Here is a 24,406-nt window from a genome sequence, read left to right as displayed (position 1 = left end):
ATAACATGAAAATACTAATGAGGACCAGGGAGGTTAGCACCCACACCCACCTCTGAGTCCTGAAACACAGGAAAAGAGGGTAGAGAAAATGGCCACCTTGTGAGAAGACTAAAGGCGTGTGGTATTCTAGGAGAAACCTAGTACTTCAGGATGCAAGAAGGGAGATGAGAATTTCAGTGAAACTTCTGAAGATGTGGGGTGAGGAATTTGCTGATTATGGAGCACAGTTTCTGGTGAGCTTTGGGAAGTGGATGGAAACTGGGGACAAAAAGATAGGCTAAGTCAAAGATGGAGAACCAAAACCAGCAGCACATTGTGGACATGGTGATTCAGTGGAGGTGGGCAACCGGGACAGGACAGGGCAGGAATCGGATATTGACTAAATTCGGTATAAAAGCTCTTGGACCTGTAGACTTAGAAATCTAAATTTTCAACACACCAGGAGTAAGCTGTTGTTCAGCAGGGAACTCAAATTAATCAGATTCAATGTCTATGTGTTGATTTGCAATGAGAAAGCATTACCTGGAGGACTCGGGTCCCCTGACGAATGCGTTCCCTTCTTAGACTTGAATTCTCTGAGAAGCCCAGCAGGATGAGGTCACTTAGTGAGCTTGAATAGAGGATATATTCTTCAGATATTTAAGGTAACAAGCTAAGATACAAATGTCTACACTCTAAAGATACCTACCACTACCTTCAGATGGAGATAGGGAAGTGCCTTTGGCCAGGACATCCTCTCCCATGGTCAGAGCTTACCTAACACTGTTGACCTGTGTTATTCTCCTTTGTCTGAGTTGCCATTTCTGACTAATTCTTGTCCAATCTACCTCTTTTCCTAGATATAATACATTTAGTCAGGGTGACATTGAGGCCTGTTCTCCCTGAAGCATTTCATGACTTTAAGGCATTCTGGTGCTCTGGTAAAGTACAGAGCAATCTTGTTATCCTTACTTTTGAATCCCTCTGGGATCTCACTCGATAACCCTAGAAATGACAATATTAGTACAGAATGTCAGCATTAGCCATATTGGATTGGTAGGTCCTCCTTCACTGTGAAACCTGTAAGAGTTTTTACACAGCATTAATTTCCATGGCCATTCTTTAACACGTAATCCAAAGACATCCGACCAATAACAAAGAAGAATGAATAAATCTTAGAAAACAAGTTTAATTTTTTTGGTATTTACTAAGATTTTTATTCTTAGCATGTATGCTAACAAATACCCTTTATGGTGATAATGTTAATGTTTAGTTTCATAAAACAATGAATTTATTAATTATCCCACACAGAATGAGATGGAGAGTTCTCCAAAGAGTTGTGAACGCATTACCAGTGTTTGATAGTGTTACATAATAATGCCTAAAAAATATATACCAGGCCATTAAAAAACCCACTATTTTTCCACTTTCTCTTACATTTTCTGAGATTCAAAGCTGTGTGTGCTATCCAGAAAACTCCCTCTCGAGAGTATTTCATTAAAAATTTCATTTAATACTGGAAATAAAGGTCTAACCAAAAAAACGTTAATAAATTTTTAAAAATCACTCAGAAAATGAAGCTAAAAAACAAGCGCCATTTGTCCTCCAGAAATTAAGTATTCCAGAAAGGGCATGTTATTAGTCTACAGAGTTTAAACCAACAAGCAATTAGTGCTTTGTCAGGCAGTACACATCCAAATTCACTTCTGCAGATTGACTGTTCATGTACAGTCACAATTATTTTACAAATCTTGCACCACTGGCTTTTTTCCTCTTCATTTTTCTGTTATTTAAAGAACCCCAAGGAAGTTGGGGGTTTCCAGTTGCTTGAAATAATCTCTGAGCGAATCCCCCTCCTGTCCCCACATCCCTGGCTACTCACCCCTCCTCACAGTTGGCACATATACCTCTGTTCTCAGATTCTGGTCTTTAATGAAATGTAGCTGTGGGAGCGTGAGGAAGACCTTAACAGATAGGCCAGGGAAGCTTATCTCTGTGGTAGTTTTAGTAGAGTATTCACATTGTCTTCTACAATTCGAACAGTCAATAGGAAGCATAATATCCCATCAGCAACGATAAGCAACCATTAACTCTCAGTCTTCTCAGCAGATTATCAGGCCTGTATTCTAGCTTTCAAGCTGGCTGCATTCTGCAACTTAGCATGTTTCTTAGCTGTTTACTTTGGCCATGAATCGGTATATGCTTAGGAAATAGAGCTAATTATAATGTTACCCTAAGAAAACTGTTGCCATCTTCATTGTCATCATTATCATTATCATCATCATCAGGAAAATAATACCACTGTAATAAGATAACTTAGTTTATTCCAAAATCAGTTAGAAAGTATGTTATGTTATCTATTGTTTTGAATTTTCTGCAAAACTATTCTCCAATGATACGTGCAGTCATATTTATTTCTTAATTCCATTTGAATTTCAGAGCCCATGACTTACAAATAGCATTTTGTAGAAGAAAGAGGCGGGAATAGGACTGCAGAAACTTTTGCTTCGTTTTGTCTTCTAGTCTAAGCTAACTTGAAACTTAAATAGGTATTTAACTTCTCAGAACCTAAGTTTTCCCATGAGTAAAATTTGGTAATAATATTAGATTATATTTTTTTCCGAGATTTATGATGTTGTAACCAAGTACATAGCTTTAGTGCAGAAATCATGAATTTGAGGGAAAGTTGTTGACCATGACCTTATGACCGAGGTTTTCAAATAGGGTGACATATGACAATGTCTAGGGACATTTTTGATTGTCTGGAAGAGAGTGGATACTACTTGCATCTAATGGTTGGAGGTCAGGGATGCTGTTAAACATCCTGTGGTGTACAGGACAGGGCTCCACAACAAAGAATTATCTAACCAAAATGCCGATAATGCCAAGGTTTGTAAATCCTGCTTTATGGTGTTAGAAATTATGGTAAAGCACGTATGTATGACATTGGTTCCACAAATTAAGTGACCTATGAAATCCAGAGCTGGGTTTCCTGAGCATTTTCAGTTCTCCTGTGCCACAAAAGGAGATACAATCCCAGAAACGAGGATCATTGGCTTGGTCCAAACTTTTTATCTCACTGCTTCACACACACGTGTTCTTTTTCTAAAATGATGGTTGTCCCATTAACGGAAATGTGTTTTAAGGTTTCACAAATAAGAGAGAAGATCTGTTTCTGAAAAGGCTTATCAGAATAATAAAAATTCATCTGTCTAAAAAAGAAGTTATATTCTTAGCTATTGTAAGTAATTGAAGAAAGTCCCAGTCATAATTGGACTCCTTATCTTACTCACTATCCTGAAGTAGTATTTTAATAACCTGGGTCCCTGCCTTGCTTCTGTTCAAAGCTGTCATCTTTTAGTTCACATTAGCTGCTCCTTACAAATTTTGACCAAATTGCAGACCTGTTTGAAAGATCTTTAATGATATTCTTTGAGAAGTCAAAAGCAGCCATTTCTTTATATTATCAGGCACTTTTACAGTATAAATCTTTGCAAACCTTGCTTCGTAAGAATCTATTTAAAATCAACTGGCTAAATTCATTTGAAGCGTCCAACAGCAATGCTTAAGACTAAAATTGTGTTGTTCATGGAACAAAATGCTTGATATGTATAACATTAGATCTCAGGGATTCATGAAAAACCTTCATAAGTGAAACAGAAGGGGAAGCTGAAGATGTCTCTTAAATGCAACTTAGCGGTCAACTAGACTGTGCCACACTCCTCAGGGAAGGACGCTAACGGACAATACTGTTCAGAAGCTCCCAGGCGTAGACCCTCCTTGGAACAGGGAATAAACCTTGCTGCCTCGGTTTGCTGTCGTAAAATAAAGTTATTGGTTTTGTAACAAGGACAATGAGGATATTTGTTTAAAAAGACAACTTAAAAAATAGCAGAGACAACGGGAAATGATAAATGAGCAAGTCTTTGCTACAGTAATTACTTTAGTATTGAAACAAATGAATAACTTTCACAGCAATGCTATTTTCTGTCTCAGATTATACTACTACCAATTCGTATAGTATGTGTACCGTTGACCTTTATCCTGGAACAAAAAAGTACCTAAGAAAGAGGTGTTGGTAAATAAATTGTCTGAGAGATCTGTGTTAATGTTTTGAAAAATTTATGATATTCTTTTTGGAAACAGACTATCTCTGAAAGGTGGGACAATTTTTTTCTTCCATCTACACTAGCTTCATGACAAAAGTGAATCATTGAAAGAAAAAAATGAAGTAAATCTTTCTGGCATAGATAAATGAAATAACATACAAGTAGCCATTTATTGAAATCCATTTATTGAAAGTTATTCTCTATATAGCTTGTTAATTCCCTACTGAGATGTTTTGATTTTGTGGAAAACACACTGGACAGGTTATCAAAAGACCTACATTCTAAACCCAGCTGCTCAATTTACAAATGTTACATAATCTGGGGAAGTCTCCTGTCTTCTCTGAGAATCTTTAAAATGAAAATGATATGTTTTCTACATTTTTCACATGTTTTAGAAATGAAAGCCCTTTGTGAGATGTGACTCACTCTGCAGTTACTGGGAATGATTGTTGGCACAAATTTAGGATAGGAAACCCTATTCTAACATGTTTTCCATATTGTCATCAAAGTTGTAATTATTTTTCAGGTTGAAATAATTATTTAATGTGGATAGCATAATTTGATCTAATTTTTAAAAAAATCAAACTGAAGAGTTTTAGGTTCTAAGTTTCCATTTTTTCTATTCCTGCATATGAATATATTAATTGGGTGATACCAAAAAATAAACGACAAGGCTGTTTGACTCAGTCTTCTTTTGCCTATATCTAAAGCTTTGAATGTATGCCCCAGGTAGTTCTGTTCCCTGCTGGTTGGCTTATGCCCTGTTCAGACTCCCTTTTCCAAAAGCTCCAAAGCCTTTTGGAGCAGCCATTCACATTGTTACAACGTTTTTTCCCCTCAATGCGTTCCCAAGGAATGGAAGGGTTCATTTCCGCAACATGTGTAGAATGCTTCAGAACTCAAGTAAAAATTGTATTATTCTAGGGTAATGTTATTTAGCCCTGTTAAGAGAACTCTATTACTGAACTTGACTGTAGCAGTATACCAATTAAAATTATGAGTTAGAAATGTGAAGAGCCTATTCCAGATAAGACACACTCCATCATTCCCACATTTTGTTATGAGTTTACCTACTGAGAATTTCATCAGTAAATCCATCAATATTTCCAGTAAGGCAAAGGAGGGATTTTAAGTTGTAACTCTTGTCCTCTCTCTTCCTGGGTAAACAGAAAATAAAGAAACAATCTAGTCCCTTGTGTTCATGAAGATTAAATTTTCACCCCTTCCCCTCATATAAATAAGTCTGTATTCTGTATTTAAATTTCTTTGAAGATATAAATGGTCTGCTTTCATAATCACCTAAATGTATTAGCTAATAAGTCTCAGTATAAAAAAGAAAATTCTTTCTTTGAATAAACAAGTTTTCCCCCTCATTGGGACTCGAGTTCCATGGTTGCCCTTTATTCCTTGAAAAGAAAAAGAAAAAAAATCTGTAGTTTACCTCCTTAATTTATATTTGCCGTTACCTTACCATGATATTTTTAGTAGAGGGGCTACCCAAGGTTTAGCCGTATATACCTACAAACTATTATTAGACTTTGTATTTAATTTTGAGCCTTGAAATAGCATAGTTCATTCACTGCTCTATGTGACATTTTAAAAACCTGAGCAAACAGTATTATTCTTGGGAAAGAAAAGCTCTTTCTCACTAGGTTCAAGATTTAGAAACAATATTGAATTGATTTGAATCAGAAAATTGTCTCTGGAAACCTGAAGTGAATACAAACGTTAGGAAGATGATCTCACCTCTTACTTCCTGCCTTGGCCCTGCGCCGTTTCTTTTGAGTGGTTCTTAATATTCGTTCAAACACGTATGTGATCAGATCCATCCCAGAGCCACAGTTCGCTTTCGTTTTTGTCTGAGCCTAGGCTTACTGGGCTCCATGCTTCACATCTGCGCGAGCCTTCTCTGCCCTGGGATGGAACCCTGTTAATAAGAAGCTCGTTATACTTATCCTACCAGGGACTATCATCTCAGACGCCAAGACCCGCTTGTGTATTTTACTACCGTTCCTTCACCCCCCAAAAAAGAAATTGGTGCTTTTAGGTGAACAAAACTCTCCTGCCTTCCCCTTCAGGCAGAATTCTTACATTCCTTGGGGTGACAAAAGTGTGTATCCCTTTCTGCCCCTAGGAGGAAAAAAAAAAAAAAAAAGACTAAGATGCGTCATTAATCATGCAAACTGTCTACTGCAACAGTGCCAAGAAAATGATCATTCCCATACCAACCATCAATATTCCTGACACCTGTCTAAAAACACGGGTCATGCATATCCATCTGCCTTTAAAGAAGTGTCAATGTGCAAACATCCCTTCACTATTTTTAGGGTCATGTTAAAATTATTCATCACCTACCTGTCAGTTCATCCAATTTGTCATATTATCCTGATCTGCCGATGTCTATTACTGGCCATGTGCATTGTGTTTTTAGAGCATTAAGGGATAGGATGTTTTCGAAACGGTCAAATACATAAGAGGCAGTGATATCTTGCTACAGGCCAGAGTTCTTAACAAGAAATTACTGTGCTCAGTGTCCCCCTCCCCACACTTAGTGGTAAATGCAGATATTTGGGATTGCTGTGACTACTTCAAGTTCTACTAGCATCTAGTTTCTGGTAAATGAATTCTGGTTTCTAATGGCTCTCGTTTATATTTCTGTCTTGGAAGATGATTCCAATGGGTTAAAAACACCCCTTACAAATGAAACAAACCTTTTAAAATTAAATGGCTGAAGAAAAGTTCTTCTGAGAAAACCGTCCACATTCACATGCCTCGAAATATCATGTTCTATGAAAAATTCAAAATTACATTAAAATTTTAGTAGGAAAATATGATTCAGCATCAGAAACTTAAACAATATAATGGTATACCGCATCTATATTCTTAATATAAAAGTCATAATCCCTAAAATGGGTGAGTCTAGTTTTTCACTGATCTTAAATCATTTTAGCCTTCTTATTTTATATGTAACATACTTTTATTTATTTTTTTTTATTATTTTTTTAACGTTTATTTATTTTTGAGACAGAGAGAGACAGAGCATGAATGGGGGAGGGTCAGAGAAAGAGGGAGACACAGATTCCGAAACAGGCTCCAGGCTCTGCGCTGTCAGCACAGAGCCCGACACGGGGCTCGAACTCACGGACCGTGAGATCGTGACCTGAGCTGAAGCCGGTGCTCAACTGACTGAGCCACCCAGGCGTCCCTGTAACATACTTTTAAAACTAGTGTTAACTCTGTCTCCACCCTCTTCACCCTTTTCCCCCCTTTTACCTGTTTCCATTATCTCCTGTGAAATAGGTTACAGTATCTTTGAATAACAGAGGCATTTCCCCCCACGTGGGGAAATTTCAGGATTGAGATGTAATGCCCCTTGGATCTCGTCATTGCTGCACAGTGGTCCCCAGGGAGACCTGTGTTAGCTCCTCCATGTGGTCATAACCTTCTGAACCTTGGTGTCCTTATGTGTAAATCACAGGCCTTGAATACGTGATCTCGATGTCCTCAGGTAGCAGTGTCATCTATTAACCTAAAAATGATGACATACAAAGCCACAGACTGAAGTGGTCAGCCCTTGCTAAACAGTGACTTTCCCCTGAATTTGCATAAATCTGTTGAAATCCCGAAAATGATTAGCAAATTCGTCCATTGTCTCTTCACGATTATTCTTGCTGTAGTCAACACCGCTGCCCCAAGTTCATCAAAATAAATCCTAAGCCTAGAAGAGTGCCATTTTCAGACACTATCAAGTGGCATAAGTTCAACTGTGACACCCTTGAAGTAAAGTGTCCTGGTCCTCAGGTTGGTGGTACCCAAGACTTCAACAAAACAACCTGAGACCCACAAAGTTTGCTCATGTGGAAGATGCAGTGCCTTAGAGAGACTTTGATTAGTGAATTGGATGCAGAATTTTAATTAGTGAACATCTTATGAGGGTTGATCAGTTCCTCACTAATGCTGATAATGTTTTTTTTTTTCTTTTTATTTATTTGTTTGTTTGTTTGTTTAGGAAATAAGGAATTCAGAGGCAAACTACACCCAAGCCTCTCCCTAACTTTAAGTTCAGAGAGGCATGTTACTCTAACAAGCACTCTTATCCTAAATGATAATTATTCAAATAGCTTTTTTTTTAATTTTTTAATGTTTATTTTTTTTAATATTTTTTTTTAGTGTTTATTTTTGAGACAGAGAGAGACACAGCATGAGCAGGGAAGGGGCAGAGAGAGAGGGAGACACAGAATGTGAAGCAGGCTCCAGGCTCTGTCAGCACAGAGCCCGACATGGGGCTCAAACTCACGGACCGCAAGATCATGACCTGAGCTGAAGTCGGCCGCTCAACCAACTGAGCTACGCAGGCGCCCCTCAAATAGCTTTTTCACAGCAAATAGGAGATAAGGTATTCGGAGTGTTGAAGTAGAAACAAAATAATAGAAAACCAGATTTATTTTTATTTACTTTGTGTCATCTATTGTATATAGAACACACTAGTTGTCTCCTCACAACCTGCCTGGGGAGGAGGTATAATGAGTCCTTTCTACAACTAAGTATAGCTCAGAGATGCCTGTGTAATAGAACAGAGATTCAAGCTGATGGAGTAACTATGACTAGAAATACAAGAGGTCAGGGTGTCACAGAGAAGCTGGGACTTCCATTGGGTTTACCTGGCAGAGAAGAGAAAGGATCTTTATAAACATAGGGAACAGCATTGGTAAAGGCAAAGAGGCTTTGATGAGCAGGCATTTTTAGAGAATGAGAATAGTTTGGAGTGGCTGAAGCATGGACTGAGGAAGGAGAACATACGGACTAAAATAGAAATATGGTTTGGAGCATCAAACGAGGCTCTTTTCTCGTTTTCAAGGAAAGTAGAAATTTACCCTCTGCTCAATAGGGGTACACTGAGGTATCTTAAATGATGTCATATTTTATTTAAAAAATAAAACAAAACAGGGGTGCCTGAGTGGCTCAGTTGGTTCAGTGTCCGACATGGGCTCAGGCCATGATCTCACGGTCCATGAGTAGGAGCCCCCCGTCAGGCTCTGTGCTTCACAGCTCAGAGCCTGGAACCTGCTTCAGATTCTGTGTCTCCTTCTCTCTCTGCCCCTATCCCACTTGCTCTCTCTCTCTCTGTCTCAAAAATAAAAAAAAAAAAAAAATAATTAAAAATAATTAAAAATAATAAAACAGGACAAACAACCACTGGCAACGAATTGAATAGGTTAGACAGGAAGGACCCTAGGCAAGATGAGGTAGCAGGATACGGTACTAATCAAACAGACGACAACGAAGTTTGAATGTTGTAGATAGTGATGGCAGCAGAGAAGAAGAAACAGACTCTGTGGATTCAGAAGATAAAATCAGCCACTTTGCTAAGTGACCAGATATGAATGCCAAGGGAAGGGGAGAGTCAATGTGAAGTTGGCTCAGTATGGGGAAGAGGAGAATCTTTAGTCCGTTTTTCCTCCGCTTTGCATGAGGGCATGGACATCGAAATGAGCAGATGAGGCTGAAAAATCTGGAGGGAAGTAGAAATAAAAAGAACCGTGTCGTAATCCTCAAGTAGAAGCTGCGTCTGGGGGGTGCCGGGATCTCAGGTAGAAGGAAAAGCAAAGCTGACCAAGAATGAAACCCTGGCGAGCAGTGGGACCTGCTCCCGTAACAGGGAGCTCTGGAAGCAAATGGAAATGTGGAAACGCTCAATAGCTTCTCCTTTTTTTTTCTTTCTTCCTTCCTCCTTCATGTTTCTTCAAACTTTAAAGTCACATAATCATTTCACTTTGAGAGATGCATTTAAAAATGTCCTTCTTGTTGCAGAACTTGTGTTTCTGGACTGTCATGTCTACCCCAGGCTTTTCTGTGCTCTCAGGGATGCCCTTGCCCCTCCTCTTACCCCAGCAGGACCCTTGGCACCATTCAGAAGAAAGCCTCCTTGCCCACCCTATTTGAGGCCCATCTGCACCCTGTGCATACTTTGTGGCAGTATTATGTTTCATTTTCTTCACGGTGTTAAGTGAGAACAGACTTGTATCTACGCTTTTACCTTTAGGCTTTCTGTCTTCGTTTGGTACAATATAAACTTCCCGAGGGCAGGGAGTTTCTCTGGTTTCCCCCGCTGTAAATGCCTTGTCTGGCAAAAATGCCTGGCGTATAGTAGACATTAAATAATTACTTGTTGAATAAATAAATCAGACCGACAGTCATCTTTCTAGAAACAAAACCACGTGAATTTTTAAAGGAAGCTCCATATCAAACTAATGTCACGTTTGCTTTGTTCCTAAGACGTTTTGACCGTATTCGTATTGTTTCATTTTCGAGGACTTTTAGTGCAAAACGACAGAAACAGAAGGTGCCAAAAGATGTCTATAAATTGTCACCCCCAAAAAGCGTATTCCAGTTTGAGGGTTTAATTTTTTATCTCTACTGGGCATTTAAAAAACATTTTAAGGAAGGACCTGTATAGAAAATATAATTCTAAACATTGCTTTGGAAGTAATAGCAATGACTGTTTACTAAAAGGGGAAGAAAGAGACCTTCATATGCAAATGTATGGCATTTGAAAATGTCATATAGCTACATCTACATATAAATAAGCTGCTCTCTGCATTCCGGGAAGGGAGACTTTGTATAGTATCCGCCAGTTTCTATATCAAAATAAAATAAACTGATAGAGTAGCAATGAGTCAAGATATGGAAGAACACATCTTTACTACCTCTGAATACATTTGTGGTACTTCAGGTCACAGACCACCTGGCCAAATTGAGACCAAAAGGAAATTAAAACCCACAGTACTTGACTAGTAACAGAAATGAACCAGCTAGAAGAAAAGGGACTCACAGATGAAAAAAAAAAAAAAAAAAAAAGACATAAAAAGAAAAAAGAAGACAACTTCCCATCAAGTATTTGCTTTCTTCTAAACGTTGACACAGAAGTCAAGGGCCTCATGATGTCTTCTACACTTAACCTCTCTGCCAGGGATTGTTTTCCGTGTGAAATTTTAAAGGCTGTACTAAAAAAAAAAAAAAACCAAGACTTCAATTATTACCTCTTTCCTATTTCGTTATTTGTTCCCCTGACTCGGTACAAAATGGTCACTTTGGAAAAATCCCTCTGGTAAACCACAGTATGTAAACTACCAGATGGGGATAAATAACTCCTTTATGTTAAATGAATTATCCTTCCAGGACACCAGGGTACCACTCTATAAAGCACATTTTTTTTCTGCACTCTTAGGATGTTCTTTGCTTCTGGAAAAGTACATCATCCAATGATGTACCCCATTCGTGGGGACCCGGTACCCAGGTATTATTTTTACAGTAGGTCATTTTTCCTTTCCAAGTTAAGATGATAGAATTCATCACAGGAAAAAAAAAATTAGTAAATTATTTTATGCAACTTTGACTAGCCATTTTATGGAGTCCATTGGGGGAATTGTTTCCCTACCAGGAAGAGCTACCTGAAACCTGTCAGGTAGTGTCTGCACCACAATTTCATCTTGGGTGTTAAAAAGCATAACAAAGCCTGCCCTCATCCTTGCACAGCATATTTATGAGGGCGCTGGGGCTAACAGAATAAGCTTCTAAAATGATTACTGAAGGGAAACACTTGAATTCTAGAAAAAGTAAATTAATAGGCTTAAGGTATCAATGGGGAAGAAAAGGGAAAATGTGATAGTCAAAGGAACCTAAGAAATCAGAATGGTCTTCAGATGAATAATATAATTGCTACCTTTTATTGAATATGGCTGGATGCTTGGCATTTTATTAGTGCTTCTCTTTGAAACGATCCTGCAATGAAAGAATTACTATCACCCTTGTAAAGATAAAGAAATTTAGGCCCAGAAAGTTTAAGCAATTTTCCCAAGGTCACCTAGCTGAGAAGCCGAGAAAATGTATAAACTGATACCTCTTTGACCACAAAGCTGGCTGATCTCTTTCCATTACATCAGCCGGCCTGTGGGTATATAGAGTAATAGGGAAAAGGGTACCAAGATGCATGTTTGCTGCATTTGAACTAGGCAGTCAGTCTCTTGTGGCAGATATTAAGGAAACCAAAAGCAAATCCTTTATGAGGATTAAAAATATCGTTATCAAAGAACATGTTCAGAAAACTAAAAAAGGAAAAAGAAGTAGACAAAATTTTGTTGACTTTTTGCTAAAATGTGCTGACATTTGGAGATATTTATGTTTTTCCGAACATCTGGTGGATATTAGTATGTTTTTATTCACAATCTTCCATTATTAATGATAAAAGGAAGCTGAGTAATTATGATATACTGCCACAATGAATGAACATTATGCATGTTTTTTCCAATGTATTACAGAATCTCACTCCATCAAATATAAAAACATGAAGTTATTTTTAAAATGAGGAATATGGATGTTATCTTTTGTAACAAACTTGTTCCCATCAGAATAGATCATATTGAGTCAGCAACTCTTGTATCTGAGAGATAAGAATACATCGCAAGTCTTAAGATTTGTCATTTTAAGTGATTCAAATTACACTATTAATATTGCCTTTAGTTTGAAAAATGACCTAAAAGCGTTATATTTTTTTGTCTGGTTTTGCCACGAGATAATTCCACTTCTTTTATAAGACCTCATGGAAAGAGAGATTACTTCATTAGAGATAGAGACACCATGGCTTTGTCTCCTTTGTAGGTTGTCAAAATGAAGTCTGCCTTTACTGACTCTAGAATCCTACCCCCTTGGCTTTTATCAAGGGCTCCTTCCTTCATCTCCTCGGGGCTCTCTCAAGACTCAACTACTGAGTATAACTGAATCTCTTCCGCGGAACACCAGCAACACCGTATCCTCAAGGGCTGGCTAAGACCAGCATCGCAGTGGGAACTGCAGTTCCTGATGGAGAGGCTGTCTCCCCAGGAGCGGAGTCCTGCACATACATGCTTGTGCCAGTTCATGGGTGCCTACTGTACAGCAGGGTGGTATATAGAATAGCTTTTATGGCACGTATTGCACTCCTTAATCCATTCCCTCTACTCTCATGTCCTTACCTTTATGCTCTAGAAACTGCCAGTGTCCCTACAAACCATGCTGTGTCTCCCATCTGGGTTTTTGTATATATTGTTCCAACTTGGAATACTCGCATGTTTCTTTCATTTGTTTCTTCATGTTTCCGCTTAGATAACCTTCCTCTGGGAATGATGATGATTACAGCAGCTGCTTTCATTTATTGAGCACTTACTATGGGCCAGGCACTCTGTTTAATAAACACTTCTTTACATTTAAAAGCTCATTTGTGCATGCACATATTAGGTAAAAATAACTATAATTTAGTGAGCACTTACCGTGTGCCAGATATTGTTATAAATGTTTTAAACACATGCATAAAGGTTAAATAACTTGGTTGCGGTCACAGTTGGGGAGGGTGGTGTGGGGCAGGACCAAACTGGACCTCGACAGTTAGGCTCCCAAGCCTGCGATCTTCTTGCCTCACAAGTGTTAACAAGTAGGACCATTATTTCAACCATTTTAAAAATGAAGAGGCAGAGGCCGAGTGCTCCCCGCCTTTACCCTCAAGTCTGGACAAAGGTTCTTCCACATGATCTTTGGCCTCTATCCTCACCCAGGCATCATGTCACATTGTATTTGCCAATTTGCTTTCCTGTTCCTTTCTTTCTCGATGAGGAAGTGAAGCAACTTGCCAAAAGACCATTAATCAAATCAAATGTCCATGCTGAGATTTTGCTCTCTCTGATCCAAAGTCTACATTTTTCCCTCTGCTGAACAATCTCTTAGGGGGTTTTGTTGTTAAGTTTTTATTTAAATTCTAGTTAGTTAACATATAGTGTAGTATTGGTTTGAGTAGAATTTAGTGAATCATCACTTATACATTACACTCAGCGCTCATCCCAACAAACGCCCTTCTTAATACTCATCACCCATTTACCCATCCCCCACCTACCTCCCCTCCAGCAACCTTCACTTTGTTCTCTGTATTTAAGAGTCTCTTATGGTTTGCCTCCCTCTCTTTTTTTTTCACCTTTCCCTATGTTCATCTGTTTTGTTTCTTAAATGCCACTATGAGTGAAATCATATGTTGTCTTTCTCTGACTGACTTATTTCGCTTAGCCTAATACACTCTAGCTCCATACAAGTCCTTGCAAATGGCAAGAGTTCATTCTTTTTGATCATTATGTGTGTGTGTGTGTGTGTGTGTGTATATATATATATATATTTATGTATATATATACATATATTTATATCAATTTCTATATATATCCATTCTTTATCCATTCATCAGTTGATGGACATTTAGGCTCTTTCCATAATTTGGCTAGTGTTGATAGTGCTGCTGTAAACATCTTGGTGTATGTACCCCTTTGAATCTGTATTTTTGTATCCTTTGGGTAAATACCTAGTAGAGCAATTGCTAGATCATCAAGTGGTTCTGTTTTAACCTTTTCGAGGAAGCTTCATACTGTTTTCCAGAGTGGCTGCACCCGTTTGCATTCCCACCAATAAGGTAAGAGGGTTCCTCTTTTCTGCATCTTCATCAACGTTTGTTGTTTGCTGTGTTAGTTTTAGTCATTCTGACAGGTGTGAGGTGGTATCTCATCATGATTTTGATTTTTATGTCTTTGACGATAGGTGATGTTGAGCGTCTTTTCATGTGTCTGTTGGCCATCTGGATGTCTTCTTTGGAAAAATATCTATTCATGTCTTCTGCCCATTTCTTAACTGGGGTCTTTGTTTTTTTGTTATTGAGTTTGATGAGTTCTTTATAGATTTTGGATACTAACCCTTTATCAGATACGGCATTTGCAAATATCTTCTCCCATTCTATAGGCTGCCTTTTGGTTGTGTTGTTTCCTTCACTGTGCAGAAGCTTTTTATCTTGATAAAATCTCAATAGTTCATGTTTGCTTGTTTTCCTTGCCTCCAGAGATGCGTCTAGTAAGAAGTTGCTCTGACTGAGGTCAAAGAGGTTGCTGCCTGTGTTCTCTAGGATTTTGATGCTTTCCTGTCTCACATTTAGGTCTTTCATCCATTTAAAATTTGTTTTTGTGTATGGTGTAAGGAAGTGGTCCAGTTTCATTCTTCTTCATGTTGCTATCCAGTTTTCTCAACACTGTTTGTTGAAGAGACTGTATTTTTTCTATTGGATATTATTTCCTGCTTTGTTGAAGATTAATTGACCATAGAGTTGTGGATCCATTTCTGAGTTTTCTATTCTGTTCCATTGATCTGTGTGTCTGTTTTTATGCCAGTACCATACTGTCTTGATGACTACAACTTTGTAATAGCTTGAGGTTCAGAATTATGATGCTTCCAGCTGTGCTTTTCTTTTTCGAGATTGCTTTGGCTATTCGGAGTCTTTTTTGGTGGATACAACAAACAATCTCCTGTAAATGTGAGCCAGGGAATCTCTCCACAGATGTGCATTCCCGTAAAAACAAAGCAGAGTAACTTGAAGGGATACAGAGAATATTTCTAGGTCTATTGCTTCCTTTCTGACTGGTTCCTTTAGATATGTTTTTTTTTTTTTTAATTTTTTTTTTTTTCAACGTTTATTTATTTTTGGGACAGACAGAGACAGAGCATGAACGGGGGAGGGGCAGAGAGAGAGAGAGAGACACAGAATCGGAAACAGGCTCCAGGCTCTGAGCCATCAGCCCAGAGCCTGACGCGGGGCTCGAACTCACGGACCGCGAGATCGTGACCTGGCTGAAGTCGGACGCCCAACCAACTGCGCCACCCAGGCGCCCCTAGATATGTTTTAAAACATGACTGTGAGGACATGTGATGACAATAATAATAACTAAAGCATTATTAAGTGCTCACTACTTGTTGGCTTTCGCTCGGAGCGTTTCATGTGGATATTCTCATTTATTCCTCACAATAACCCTGTGATGCAAACACTACTCTCATCCCTATTTTTACAGATGAGAAAACTGATCCGTAGAGGGGTACGTGACTTGCTTTGAATCCACAACTTGTAGGTACAGAAATTAGATCTTGAACTTAACTTGACACAGCTTCTCATTTGTAGGAGAAATGAGATTATTTTCAGTGTTAACAAAAATCCACTGTCAATTACCAAAACTATTTGACTCCTATAACATATCAATTGTATATTAGGAGACTAACAGCAAATGTGCCTTATGTCCAATACCCCTCAGAGAATACTGAGAAATACTTAGAGAATAAGAATGAAATGAGTGTACCTAAAGCCCTTCCTGCTCATATTTTGCGCCTAATTTCTTTGGAATGACCTAGCTTGAAAAGATGATAAAGGGTCTGTGCGGGTCCAACTTTGTTTAGCACAAAGACAGATGGGATCTTGAGACTCTGCAAAGCTGTTCCTCCGCTGGGCATACTTCCTCTTCTCTGTATAAACTGATCTTCCTTAATTGGTGTGAAAGATTCATTGTTCTGACTCTCAGACCAGGATTCCCACACTGTATGTGTTTAAGTCTGGCAGGGCTCTGAAAGGACAGTCTTGTCATGTCTAACCACAGTCAGGACACGGTAGCAGTTCTTCCAGTGACCTGAGACCAATAAAAAAAAAAAAAAAAATAGAGATATGAAGGAAGTTAGGACACTCAAAAATAATTATTTCATCCCTGGCCGTCCTAACTATAAAAGAAAAGATTGTGGAGCTCCAAGGGTGTGGGAATACACTCAGTCAGGTTTGGGAACTAGAGAATCTGTTTTCTGCAAACAGTATGAGGACATGAAGACAATGAATATTAAAGCTTTCATAAGCTAAGGGAACTATGATTTCACATTTCTACTGTGAGAGATTGTTAATATTGTTCATTTAAATCTAAACTAATCAAGTAAGAGAAAATTCTTAAGTTCAAAGACCAAATCATTCCTTTTTAGTCTCCCCACAAAAAAAAAAAAAAAAAGGAAGAATCACTTGATACTTTTATTTTTTAATTGGTGTATTTTTATCAAAATAAAATACATTTATTATAGGAAATTATCTCTACTACCCAGAGATAATCACTGATAAAATAACTCAAAATGTTGGTAATTTCTTTCCAAATTTTTATATTTTCCACGCATTACATATTTTAGTATCCTACTCATTTTCCTATGCCATCAAAATTGTTCATAATTTTTTCTATGGCATAATGTTTCTTGTTGAATAATATTTTACCATGTAGTTACACTACAACTTACTTAACTATATTATACTCTTGCTGAAAATGTGGGTAGTTTCTCAGTTTCCTTTTTTATAAAAGATGCTGTAGTTGACTTATTTACAACATGAGTCTTGGCTTTTGAGTCTCTTGGTATATAATACTGTATTAGTTTTTAAAAGTTGGTACCATTTTCTTTTCCACCAATGATCTCTTAAATTCTAGTCTCTGCACTATCTACTACTGCCCAGCTAACATAAGCTGTGGATTTCCAATTAGAACGGTTCTTGTCCAGATAGACTAACTGCCCTACTTATCAGATACCATGCTCAACAATTGAACTGTCCTGCTATTTGCTATCAGCTTTTAGACACAACCTGATACAAAGCTTAAAAAAAAAACAACAGAATATCCCGTGTATTATCTAATCTAAGTAAACAGACACAAACAATACATGTAGTAAAAAGACTAGAAGTAAATAAATTAAATGTGGGTAATGGTGTTCTGTAGATTGTAAACAATGAAGACTTTCTATCCTTTTACTTTCTGTGTTTCCTACTATCCTTAAATCAATGTGAATTGCCTTTAGAATGAAAAATACCCAATATACTTTATTTTTAAGAAAAGAAATATAGAAACTAAGCAATTTAGCCTTCTCAAAACCCCACATTCTTCACATTGAATGATACACAGTTTCCTATTAGTAAGTGAAACACCTATAGTCATAGCTATACCTGCAAATTTAAGTGGAGAAGGAAGGCAATCATAGGGATCTCTCCAGGCAAAAAAACATTTCTGTCTCAATTATCTATATCTTTCAGACAAAATTGTTTTCTGGCTTGGAATTATCCAGGTGACTGCCTCTTTCATTTTTTCCCCTATCTCTACATGTACAACTCTAAGACAATCCTTTACCATTGAAAAAGTGTGAGGAAAACACCATATTAAAAAGGAAAAGATACAGAAAAATTGGGTTGTGGGTATATGAGAATTCTTTGTACCATCTTTGAAACTTTTCTATAAATGTGAACTATTCTTTAAAAAAAAAAGTTCATTAAAATAAATGAGAACACATGACCTCTGGAGCTAGCTTTCCGCCTTTGAGCTGCTGTATCACATTAGAGAATAATTGAACATTTCTGGCCTCTACCTTCTAGTATATCAAGGATAAAAATGCACACACACACACACACACACACACACACACATTCATGTCCTTATATTTACCCAATATTTAGGGGTATTGCAGTCTCATATAAAATAATAGCTACAAAAAATTTTATGTAAATAACTAAACAAAGTGAAATAACATAATTTAATAATCTTTTGGCCAAAATAGAACCTATTTTATAAAATGGTAACTGAGGACAGCGAATCTACAAACTTCTCTTTAAATAATTTATATTTTCTTGTATAATTTTTTCAAAAAGAGAGAAAAGTGCTTTGCTTAAAAACATTCCTCAGTGATGTTTTTGCACAGTCTAATTTTTCCCTTTCATTTCATGATATTTTTTATCTTGCTTTTAAATTTGCATCTTCAAATCCCTTGTAGACATTATAAATGTCCTTCCTCCTACTTTAAATGTCCTTCCTCCTACTAAAGATTTCCAGTTAATAATCATAAATTTGCTTAATGTTATTAACAGACATCTCACCCCTTAATAATTTTCTTACTAAACTATGGATTTACTACCTTTAACATCAATTATGTTGTTGCATACCCAAACATAAACATAGAAGTTTCGATGCAGTCTCAAAAATCATAACCAGACATCTGTCATGTGTATACCTCAGAGCTTAATAGATTCTCCTCAAGTCTTCTCCATTATACAAAAAGACACTACCCAGATGTTCAAGCCAAAAACCAAGTCGTCTGATTTGTTCCTCCCATGTTACAACACATAAACAAGTCATATTCAGTCTACTTTTTTGGCTTTGTTTTGTTTTCTCCCTCCGTTGCCGCTACCCAGGTCGAAGACTTGGACATTGTCTTGCAGTCACACTACTACAATGGTCTCCTATCTGTTCTCTCTCTTTTCTCTTTTGCCTCAATGATTCATTTTTCATATTAGATCTACTTGACACTATCCAAATGGTAGGTTTCCCATTGCCCTTTAAACTGGTACTCCTTAACACGGCTTACGAAGTTCTACATAAAAAGGAACTCACTGATTCTCTAACTCATCCTGGGCCTCTCTCTGCTCTACTTGGCATCCTCTGCTGTAGCCACTTTGCTGGTTCCTGGAACGTCTCTTTCCTATATTTCAGTCTTTTTCCATTTGTGCCATTTACTAAAGCTAGGGGTCTTCCCAAGACTCTTCTCCTGACCAGCTCTTTTTCATCCTTCCTTCCTCTATATGCCTTCCCTTACTCTCTAAAGAGGCCTCCCACCCTATTCTGCTATATCTGAATACTCTATTTTTCCCCTGGAACATTTCTAATTGAGATGTTAGATTTTTGTTTGTTTTTTATTTTGTAGACTGCTCGTCTCTAATATGTTGGCCTGTTTGATTCACCACTGTATAGCCTGTACTTGTAGTACTTGGCACATAGGAGGGAATCAGTCAATATTTTTAAGTGAATAAATAGGTTGATGAATTAATTAGGCAAAAGTAGGACCAAGATCTAGTAAATTTCAAAACCTCATAAGATAAAACATGCTTCTTATCTTCTGTGGATCCAAAGGTCTACACAGCCACATACCAAGAATCCCCCAAAGTTGTGGGTTGATATATGGATAGCATTCATTACAGAAACAGTGAGGTGCTTTGTTTGAATTGGCTATGTCCACTACTATCTCTGGAATAGACATTTTGTGCTCGTTCTATTTCAAAATACATTCTATTTCCTTAGAAGCTCTAATTCTAAATGTCAGCTGCTTTATTTCTAATGGATAAAATAGGTGTTTGACTTTCTTCAAATTCAAATTTGTACATGTTTTATAATCCCTATTGATTTCTTGAATGGTTAACCATGTACTTGGAGACTGTAAATTATACACTGGGAGTGTGTTAGACCTGTTAAAAGGTAAACTAATACTTGAGACCATGAGTACCATTTAGTTAATAACCAATATCAAGCCCTAAATGCTGTCCAACTGGAAAGAAACTAAGATCCACACCTCAGCCTTAACTATTTCTAGAGCAGTTTTTTTGTACTCAGAGTTATCACTAAGTAGAAATTAAGGTAGTATAAGAAGCAAATCAGTTGTTCAAAATTGGGAAGAGAGACAGAGAGAGAGAGAGAGAGAACCCATAGCTATTTAGAATATTTGGGGAATGAATTGTCCTAGATTAAAAATATTTGCATTTAACTGAAGGATACCACTTGAAAGAAAATTTAATGTTCAAATTTTCTTAATAGAGTACTATAAACTCTTATCCTTCTTAAACAAAAAATGCTAAATAAAACTATCATTTTCTTAATGAGTCAGAATCCCATAAAGCATTAGCTATTCAGGCATTCTGAAAATGCAGATAGAGATAATGTGGGAGATCACGTGCCACATATGACCTGTGAATCTTATTGTTGAAAGGTCATTGATGTCAGTTTGATTCTTGGTCATTTGCTTCTTTCTACTAAAGGTGAAATGCAGGGGAGGGTGGGTGATGGGTATTGAGGAGGGCACCTTTTGGGATGAGCACTGGGTGTTGTATGGAAACCAATTTGACAATAAACTTCATATATTGAAAAAAATAAAAAAATAAATAAAGAAGTGAAAGCAAAAAAAAAAATAAAGGTAAAATGCAGCATCATTTGTTGTATGACAAAATGATCATGTAAGATAACTGTCTTTCTTACAAAATGAATTAATAAATCAAAAACAAATGTAGCCTCTTCCATGAAGTTTTCTATCATCTCAAAAATTCTTCTTAACTGGGATTATTAGCATCTTTTGACATTTCAGCACCTTAAAACGTAGTTTGTGTGTGTGTGTGTTGGGAATGTAATGAACCACAGATATTTCAACCTAAACTTAAACTAAGGTAATCATATAATTTACCACCCAAACTAGGAGACTTTTGAGAGTAAAAGCATGCTGGCAAAATAAACATAAACCAAGGCCATCCAGGTCACATACTAGCTTAAACCAATCTTTATTTTCACTGATTCCATGTGGATTGTTAAAAAATATATTTCATAAAATAAGTAAAAAGCGTACCTGGGTGGCTCAGTTGGTTAAGCTGACTTCAGCTGAATTCGACATCAGCTCAGGTCATGTTCTTGTGGTTGGTGAGTTCGAGCCCCGCGTCGGGCTCTGTGCTGACCGCTCAGAGCCCAGAGCCTCCTTCGGATTCTGTGTCTCCTTCTCTCTCTCTGCCCCTCCCCCACTCACACTCTGTCTCTGTCTCTCTCAAAAATAAACAAACATTAAAAAAATTTTTTTTTAAGAAATAAAAGATGCAAAATAAAAAGAAATTATTAGTGTAACCGTTTGGTTGCTAAACTGTGACTGTATTAGATTGCTAGGGCTTTCATAATAAATTACCACAAACTGGGTGACTTAAAACAACAGAAGTTTATAGTCTCCCGGCTCTGGAGACCAAAAGTGCGAAATCAAGGTGTTGGTAGTGCTACACTCCCTCCGAAGTCTCAAAGAGGGAATCCTTCCTTGCCTCTTCCAGCTTCTGGTGGCTCCCACATTTCTTGGCTTGTTGCAAAATAGCTCCAATCTGCGTCCATCTCCACATGGCCCTCTACGTGTGTGTCTTCATATAACCTTCTTCTAAGAGTGGTCATTGGATTTAGAGTTCAGCCTAACTCAGTATGAACTCGTCTGAACTGATAACTTATTACCAAATAATGTCACATTCTGAAGCTCCAGATGGGCATGAGTTTGGGGGGAACACGTTATTCAGCCCAGTACAGTACCTAATGGTAACCTATTTGGCTATTATATGACCAAATAATCATTAGACATAAAGTTTTAGTGAGGGTAAAAAAACAAACAAACAAACAAACAGAAAAAAAAAAAAACAGCAGTGTATATGAGCCATGACAAAAAGCTGTGCATTTGTATTATCATGTCTCCAGAACAGGATAAATGGAGAAACTACATGGAAATAAATCTGTGATGAATTATCACATCACTAACAGTTTTATTTTAGGAAACAATACCACCTTTACTAGCTGTCTTATTCTGCTTAAACACAAAAATACTTGATTTGTAGACATAGACGAAGATATCATTGAGTAATACCATCAAAACAGAATAACTTTTCAATGCCATTAAACTGTTCAGGGGCTATGCTATGTTCCGAAATTACTTCGTAGAAAAACTATAAAATTCTGCTTAGAATTGACTCCATGACTTTTTTATTATCGGTTTTATTTAGAATGCTAATTTGAAATGTTAAACCAACTTTCAGAAACACCCACAGCACAATCAGCTCCATTTGTTTCTTAAAATTATGTCTCATCACCGAATATTGGAAAAGATGGTGTGCCTTCTAACCCTTTCGATGAGAATCACTTACATTAATTTGGTCAGGTACTAACAAATGGCAGTACTCCAACTTTGCAAATGAATCCAAATCTACACTGTCATTTCTCTAATTGCCCTTTTTGGGCCATGACATCACACGGGAGAAAAGTGCAAACTCATCAACCCATCAATTGCCTATACTTGCACTTTCAAGTCATTTATAGGTGTCTTTTTTGTTCTTTATGGTTAGCAACACATTTTTGCTCTCCAGCCTTTGGCCTTTCACTGACAAAGACGGAGGGGCATAGCAGATATGCTTTTACCTGCGCGTCTACTCCTGTCACCCGGAATATATACATTCTATTGAGTGTATTACAGTTCTCCACCACATTGCACCTTATCTTGCCACTTAAAGTGGGGATTATCTGTGGCTTTGAGGACACATTATCCAAGTGTGGCCGACTCTTTGATGCAAACAGCTAAGAGGCACTAGTCTTTTGAAAGTTGCCACACCAAGGTACCTGTGGCTTCCACTTACGTTGCCTATTCCTATACTGTTTATCCATTCATTCATACTACTTACTGCACACCCATTTTGTGCCAGTCCTCATACTACACCCTGGAGATGTTACAGTAAACAGTACACAGCCTTTGACCTGAGAGAAAGTGTAGTCCAGAGCAAAGTTTTCTTATGTGCCCCGAATGAGTAACAGGTGTATTAACTCATCAATCCACCTTAGCCTTCAGGAGCCTAGGGTGGCTAAAGCCCCCCCGGCAGGTGGTCTCCTTCTTTTACCTAAAACCTAAAACGTTTCCCATTTTCTATGTTTGCGGCTATGTGAAAAATCTACAGATGCCACGGTCCAATGCAATGTTTCCCAGAATGGAGGGTGGTGAAAGAGTCCCACAAAATGTTACTATAAAGAAGAGAGAGGGTCCCCACGCAAATAAATTTAAGATGAATAATGCGCGTCCTTTCTTGTCACCTCACAATACAGGTTAGCCTTGTAAGGACTCAGAAAAGGTGATCTGGGCTGAGTAATCAGAATTTGGAGGTCAGAGGCATTTAGGTGACAACAGAAGCCCTGAGTTAGGATGGGCTCCCGGGGGAGATTGGTTAAAGTATAAAAAGAGAAGAACTTTAGGAAAGCATCAATACTTACGGAATCAGTTGGAAAAGAGACACCTACAAAATAGGTACAAAAAAAAAAAAGAATACCTAAATATAGAAAGAATAACCAAAACAACACAAAAAAAACCCAAGAGGTACATAGTGTATTAGCCTTGGGAAGAGAAAACTTAACAAAGGAGGAAGTGGAGGAAGTGGTCAGCTGTATCAAATTACTGACAGATCGGGACAGCGGACATCTGAGAAGAGACTATTAGTTTTATCAAGAAAGGCGTTGTGGTTCCGGGTGCTTGCGTGGCTCAGTTGGTTAAGTGGCAGACTCTTGATTTCAGCTCAGGTCATGATCTTGCAGTTCGTGAGGTCAAGCCCCACATCGGGCTCCACACTGACAGTGCACAGAGCCTGCTTCTGATTCTCTCTCCCTCTCTCTCTTTGCTCTCCCCCACTTGTACTTGCTTTCTCTCAAAATAAACAGACTTAAATTTTTGTCTTAAAATGAAAAAAAAAAGGATATTGTGGGTCGACTGTGGTGCCAGCAGTTTCTCTGCAGGGGTGACCAGAGAGCAGTGGGTAGCGAATGGGGTTTAGTGCAGGAAGTAAAGAATAGGAGTGGAGACAACACTTTCATGAAGTTTAGCTTCTTAAGAAGAGGAGA

The 24,406-nt window shown here is 37.8% G+C and overlaps 1 protein-coding gene and 1 long non-coding RNA gene across 3 annotated transcripts in view; one reads left to right on the top strand and one right to left on the bottom strand.

Moving 5' to 3' along the window:
• Nucleotides 1–24,406, top strand: part of TMEFF2 (transmembrane protein with EGF like and two follistatin like domains 2) — a 232,423-nt gene that overhangs the window by 193,883 nt on the left and 14,134 nt on the right. The gene's annotated exons all lie outside the window — the stretch shown is intronic.
• Nucleotides 5,146–7,912, bottom strand: LOC123599247. The gene is made up of 2 exons (XR_006713068.1): nt 7,362–7,912; nt 5,146–6,875 (listed from the first exon to the last, which is right to left on the bottom strand). It is a non-coding gene; the product is annotated as an uncharacterized LOC123599247 (long non-coding RNA).

This window comes from Leopardus geoffroyi, chromosome C1, assembly GCF_018350155.1.
Source record: "Leopardus geoffroyi isolate Oge1 chromosome C1, O.geoffroyi_Oge1_pat1.0, whole genome shotgun sequence".
Lineage (NCBI taxonomy): Eukaryota > Metazoa > Chordata > Mammalia > Carnivora > Felidae > Leopardus > Leopardus geoffroyi.
The sequence above is the reverse complement of the archived record's forward strand: the minus strand, read 5'-3'. Positions and strand labels throughout refer to the sequence as shown.